Source organism: Aplysia californica, unplaced genomic scaffold (genome assembly GCF_000002075.1).
Source record: "Aplysia californica isolate F4 #8 unplaced genomic scaffold, AplCal3.0 scaffold00034, whole genome shotgun sequence".
Taxonomy (NCBI): domain Eukaryota; kingdom Metazoa; phylum Mollusca; class Gastropoda; order Aplysiida; family Aplysiidae; genus Aplysia; species Aplysia californica.
This window is the reverse complement of record NW_004797304.1, coordinates 1,669,640-1,676,032: the sequence shown is the minus strand read 5'-3', so window position 1 is coordinate 1,676,032 and position 6,393 is coordinate 1,669,640. Positions and strand designations below refer to the sequence as shown.

General features: G+C 35.3%; 1 protein-coding gene across 1 annotated transcript in view; it reads left to right on the top strand.

Annotated features, from left to right (window-relative positions):
• Positions 1-5,040: 5,040 nt before the first annotated feature.
• Positions 5,041-6,393, top strand: part of LOC101860951 — a gene marked incomplete in the record, with an annotated part of 17,636 nt that continues 16,283 nt past the window's right edge. Inside the window, 1 exon segment of the mRNA XM_035973846.1 lies at positions 5,041-5,557.

Genomic DNA, 6,393 nt, shown 5'->3' with positions numbered 1-6,393 from the left:
GACCAGACCATGAGTTAGTACGGCCACATCAAACTGCAGAGATTAGATCTTGACGTTCGAATTACAAAAATACAAAATTCAAATATTAATCAGTCTTATCTGTTCTAAATAAAGGTTCTGTCTGTAACTCAGAAGAATTTTATCATGTGCCAAATGCAACGTTGGAAAAAAAATAACAGCTCATTTTCAGATGTATGGATACAAAAACCTGTATTGGAAGTCTATGAACTGGAATCTTTATGAAGAGGACTATTCAATAATAGTAATATAAAAGCCAAAGGAAAAAAAATATATGAACCATCGACAAAAAAAAATCAGTAGGTCTTCTTTGTAGTTTTGTTATGGTCCAAACACATGCCCTGCAGGCTCATAGCCCCACCAACGCCATCCTTTCCCTTTATATCTAAAGGGTCTTTATGGAATAATACAAAAGGAAATCTTAAACAATACATTTTTTAGAAAACCAGCAAAAAAAGCCTTGACATTTCAACCTTCAATTCTGGAAAGGCTGGCTGAATTTTGAATAAATCCAGTTGGAGAATGAAACAAAAATATTGACATTATACTGCAATCCTGCACAATTCATAGGCCTACATCATTCAAAAGTGCACACTGGACACTTTTGGCCTCTGGCACGGATCCAGACCAAGCACACTCAGCACATACTGGCAAACAAACATCAATTAATGAGACGAACAGATGAATCGAGTTTCCCCTAGCATCATTGGGCAGGACAAATTCCTGAACAAAGCAAGCATTATTATTATTTTCTTGAACTATTTTTATGATATAACATAACACCTTCCAGTGATTCATTTTTATTATATAAAATAACATCTTCCAAAGATTTATTTCACACAACTAAAGTTTTATTAAATGAATAAGAAAACAGGGCTCCGTATAAATTCACGTGGTTTATATTTGATCTGATATCAGCCCTATATTCATATTATAAACTACAACCAGTTCACGATTTATTTGGTAATAGGTAATAAGCAAGATAAGGCACCAAGAACCAGGGCTTCAATCACTGTACAGCAAAAAACACCAACTAGACTACAACTAATATCATATCAATTTGTTCACAGGCAAACAATTTTTTATTGTATGAGAGAAATATTTGTTTTAACTTTAGAAACAAAGTTACAAACAAACAGAGGCAGATTAATTAGTTTTGTCGTGTTTCAAGATATCTGTGCAATAGGATCTCCTGAGAGTGAAAAAAGGTTATTTGCACGGACTATTAAGCAATATAATGTACGTGCTTATAGTAGTTTATTGGAGTGGTACACAAACAGAACAGGGTTCATGAGTTAAGTAGTGCATTTCCCTCATTGTCCAAGCAAAGAGCTGTGGTGCAGCAACCAACCAGGATGTGGAAGTATAAAATTTCCATTTTAGTTTATCAACTGTGTCATACTTTATACTTTTATTGTATTGCAATATGCATGTGTGTCACCATTATAAAGCAGACCTGCTTGCCACAAAATAAAAACAAACTAGATTTTAAAAATAGACAAACAAAATTAAAAACGTTTGCCTCTTAATATAGTAACAATAACAGTTCACATAGCTTTTCACTGATTTAACGTTCACTTCAGAATCAGCCACACCAGTCAACAATCTTTTTTTTTTTAGTAAGAGTTTTACGGCACTTGCAACATTTATAAGGTCATTTAAGTGCCAAAGATTAGAGGTGTTCCAAGAGAATGAAATGGTGAAATGGTATAGGTTTAACGCCCCTATCAGCACTATTAGGTTATTTAAGGGGCGGGACCTCCTAGTTTAACGTCCGTCTCCGATAGGACTGAGCCAAGTGGGAGGTTCGTGTAAAGTGCCTTTCCAAAGGACACAACGTAGAACCGAGCTAAGGCTCGAACCCCCGAACTAGCAATCTCATTACAAGAGAGTAATAAACAAAACAAAAAAAGAAGAGGGGGAGATAAAGACAACAATCTACATTAATCATAAAACAACCATGAAGTGGAACTTTATACAAAAAACAGCACAATATTTTATAAACATTTTTTTTTAACAAAAAGGGAAAGAGGAAAAGATTGAACTTGTTTTACATATTAATATAAATAGCACCCATGAAAGCTATACTAAGACATCAGGACTTTTAAGGTGGCAAATTTTACTCTCTGTAGGGCCTACAGTTTTTTATGAAAAGTTAAAATTTGCAGTGAGCCAAAACTATGCGAAGGCCTAACTGCCACAGGTGCAGTATATTATCATATTTTTGTCATAAAACAATTTTATTGCATTCAACAAGTTCACTGTGCTGTGAATGTAGGACAACCGCCTTTTTACCATTAACCTACAGAAGAATGAAAGAAATGAATAAGGGTACACTGAATATCATCAAATTCAGGACACATCTATTTCCTTCAAAATCAGATTTATTCAAAGTCACCCTAAATCTTCTCCATGAGATACGAAATAATACCCCCCCCCCCCTCCCCCCCAAAAAAAGAAACCCAGTGAGGGCCACCAAGGTATTGGTGAAGAATATATATTAATACAATAAAGTCCTGACAAAAGACAGGTTAATTTTTTAAACTACTTTAACCTTAATTTCTCAATTTGTAATGTGATTACTGATTTTAAAAATTTATTAACAATGACCGAATGAGGATGATGCTTGCCATGAAAAAGTTGGTGCATCTCATCTGATGAAAATATTATTTTAACGCTAAGATTTTGGCTTTCACATCTGCCTGTGCATCATATACACAAGGATACGTATGATATATGTTTCATTCTCATAAAGGCAAGTAATGAGAATTTAAATGCCTTGCACATTAAATAACAAAGTTAAAACTTTTAAAAAGTAGATGGCATTTTGACAACTATCATTTTTGGTGATTTTATCAGTAATGGCAACAAATGATCAGCATTACTTTGATTTTAAAAATGTGTTTTGTAACATTTATAGGCCTTACAACAATTCTGCATACCCACATTTTAAAATACACTGAAATTGTGAAAACCTGTACGTTTCACTACTAATAAACAAGGAAGGAAAAAATGTACTGTATGGGTCGAATTAAGTTCTCCCTTCTGGAAATAAGAGTTAAAATCATCTTTCGCACATGACATCACTGCCACCCATATTTTGGTCCACAAGAAAGTGGGGATCCAGAGTAGGTTCCGAATGGAGACTGTTTTGTGTCCTCCCAAGTTTACCAATGTATATTAAATTGTAAGTGTTCTCACTCTTTTACTTCATGTCTATATTAAATTTCAATGCTCGATACATGAAATTTTTTATATATGCATCCAACATGACGCGTGCTGACAAAATGAGTAACTTTTCGTAAACGAATATATTGGCAAAAATTTAATCAAACTGCGGGTCCAAATTTGTTCATTTTCAACTGACGCCATTTTCTCCAAGTTTTTAACATCTTTTATCATTTCATACAGATGAATAGTACAAACTCAAACTATATTTGAAAATACATCTTTTTCCAAATGGCTAAAATCAATTAAAAGTTTAAACACATGATTTTGTAAGCATGCTTACAAATGATATTGAAAGCATCTAAGAAAAATTCATAGTTTTCCTCCAATTTACAAATTCAAGAAGAGGTTTTTATTATCAAAGGCTTTTATTAAATATTATAATTCCAGGGCTGCCATGGGTAAAATACAAATAATGTTTGACTTCACTCAATTGTGACATAAAATATGGAAACATTTTATAGTCAGAAAGATAATTTAAGCATTTGGGGGGTTTTTTCCCTTCAAGAACTGATCAGTGATAGTGACAGGTGTACAGAACATGATATATTAGGCTTGAATATGTGATCAAGGATGAACATAACAAGTGGTATGAAGTTCTATTTATTTTACTCCAAAAAAAACAACCAGATTTATATCATGCATCGAACATTTTTTAAATCAACACGTCACCAGACAGAGAACATCTAGATCTACAGCTCAAAAGTACTAGCGTCATGTATTCAAGATTCTTTCATCTTAAACATTGACGAGCATTCAAATGTTCTTTTTTGGGGGGGAGGGGGGGGGCAGTGACAATACAATCTTCAGCTAACAACTTGGCAGTCAGAACTATACACGTGACCAAAGCCAAAAATCTAGATCTAGTTGATTTTAAATCTATTTAACAATGATTATAATACATTATTTTTTTATAACTTTTCAATTCAATGGTCATGTGACATGTGTAAGTGTACTCAGACTCAAGGAACGGTTCTATCCTAAAGAAGGAAGGAAACGGCAAGGTTAGGCGTTTTATGAAATCCAGTAGTTCTAACTAACTCAAATAATAAATTTCATATTTTGCGACCTAAGGCTTAATTAAGTAGGTTTTGAGCATGAAATCAAAGAAACCCTCTGGGAGTTTCTTTTCAATTGGTTTGCTACTATGGATTTCAATTCCTAGTAAGTACTAATAATAGTTTGTTTGGTTTCTGACTTCTGACATATATCAAAATATTTGTCACTACAGTAGTATGATCGCGTATGGAACTGCAGTAGGCCTTCAACTATTTTATTGCTTCTTTAGTTTTAGAACAAGAATCTAGTCCTTGAGGCAGAGGCTCTTATTGAGTGTTAGGCTATATTTTTAATATTACCACAACCTGAGTAGGCTCTACCACTACCTGAGTAGGCTCTTGCACTAACTGTTTGTCACAGTTAGCCTTCATAATAATATGTTTAAAATTCTTTTTCTCTTAGAAAATTGAAATTTACTTCCTCAAATTTTCAGTCACTAAGAACACTAACCAATAAAACCCTTACAAAAAAGTGTCACAAGAGACACTGGCACTGGTAGGATTACAAGAAAGAAAAGTTTTAAAAAGACAACAAAGCTGAGGCTGAAAAAAAATCGATAGTAACCCGACGTCGTAAGGTCAGTCAAACTTAGTAACAGAAATAAAGAAAGCTAGGCTAGAATCTAGAAATCTATCGCTCGGCTACCGCTAGCGCTATTGGTATTTAATTTCAAATATAATCGAAACAAAATAACAAGCCCACGAGAAATTTCACAACCATGGCCCCTCATAAACAGTGAGTTTGAGAGGAGAGCCCGTGGCATTGTTTTGAAAATATATCGAAAGTAGAGGTGAGAACCGAGCAGTCAACGACTCAGTCACAACAGTGCTTCGCGGCCCGTGGTGATCACAGCGGTAACACGTGAAACTCCATTCAAAAAGAACAAAAGCGGGGAGGGTGTTCACACAAAAACCACAAGTTATTTCGCTACAAGACTGACAGCTGCGTAACAGACAGACAATATGAAAATACATACCCTGCTTGAGCGATCAGCAACGAATATTCTTGAATCATTTCGACTAAAATCCCGGTCTCTGTCTATTTGGGATATAAGCCCAGCTGTTTCTGCGCTTTCCACGTCTTCCGACATTTTGATTATTGTGGGTCACGTGATTCGTACGCTGTGTGTACTCGCAAGAGGCCCGCTAGGGGGCAGACAGCCCTCCGCTAGCCTAACTGACTGCTGGTGCTACTTTCACTTTCATGATTCCTCTTCAAGATAGCGCTTTTTGAACGAGCGTTGTTTTGTTAGGTAGGGTGTTTCATATTTTAGTGGAATAAAACTATTGATTTCCACGTAGAAATCATGTAGATCTAAGAAATTGTATACAAAGTTAGTGAATGAGGAGAAATCATTCTTCCATTCCTTTCTTGAAAACCCCACTTCTCATCTCTTGCGTGCACACCGGTGCATGCAGGTTTTTTTTAAATTGGATCTATAACTTACTAAATTTAATCTAGATCTAGATTCTAGATCTAGATTCTAGATCTAGATCTATAGGCTAAGGGTGCTGAATTTTTTCCCTTCTTTTTATTGGTTTAAAAAAATTGGTGCGTATCTGTTGCAATCGATTTCGCCCATCACAAGTCGAGGTAACATCATATTTTTCTCTTGACTTAGAAAATAGTGTAATGTTGCATATTATATCGAACCGTTAGACAGACAACAGGGTTGCTTATTATTTATTATATAAATAGAAATCTAAATGTACAAGATAAAAGACATGCACAGTAACGTGCTACGGTTGAGTTCAGACCTAAGCCTAGGTTCAGACGATTAAAATTACATGTGTGCGCGGAAAAGGAGTAAAATAGGGGGGGTGGGGGGGGGGGCATCACAAGGCAACTGGTGACTGGGTTGCCGTGCACGTGATGGGTGTCTGTGGGCATGTTTGTTTTCCTCTGGGCTTTGTTTGGTTTTTGTTTTGTATTTTAATTATTCAATCTTCTGTTGTATGTTGGTTAGACTGAAAAGAAAGAAAAAATATTGGTAGGGGGGGGGGTAATTTCTTTTCAATCAAAGCAAAAGTTGCTATCAGTCAAAGTATGATTAGCCCATCTGTGAGAGAGAGATAGAGAGAGAAGAGA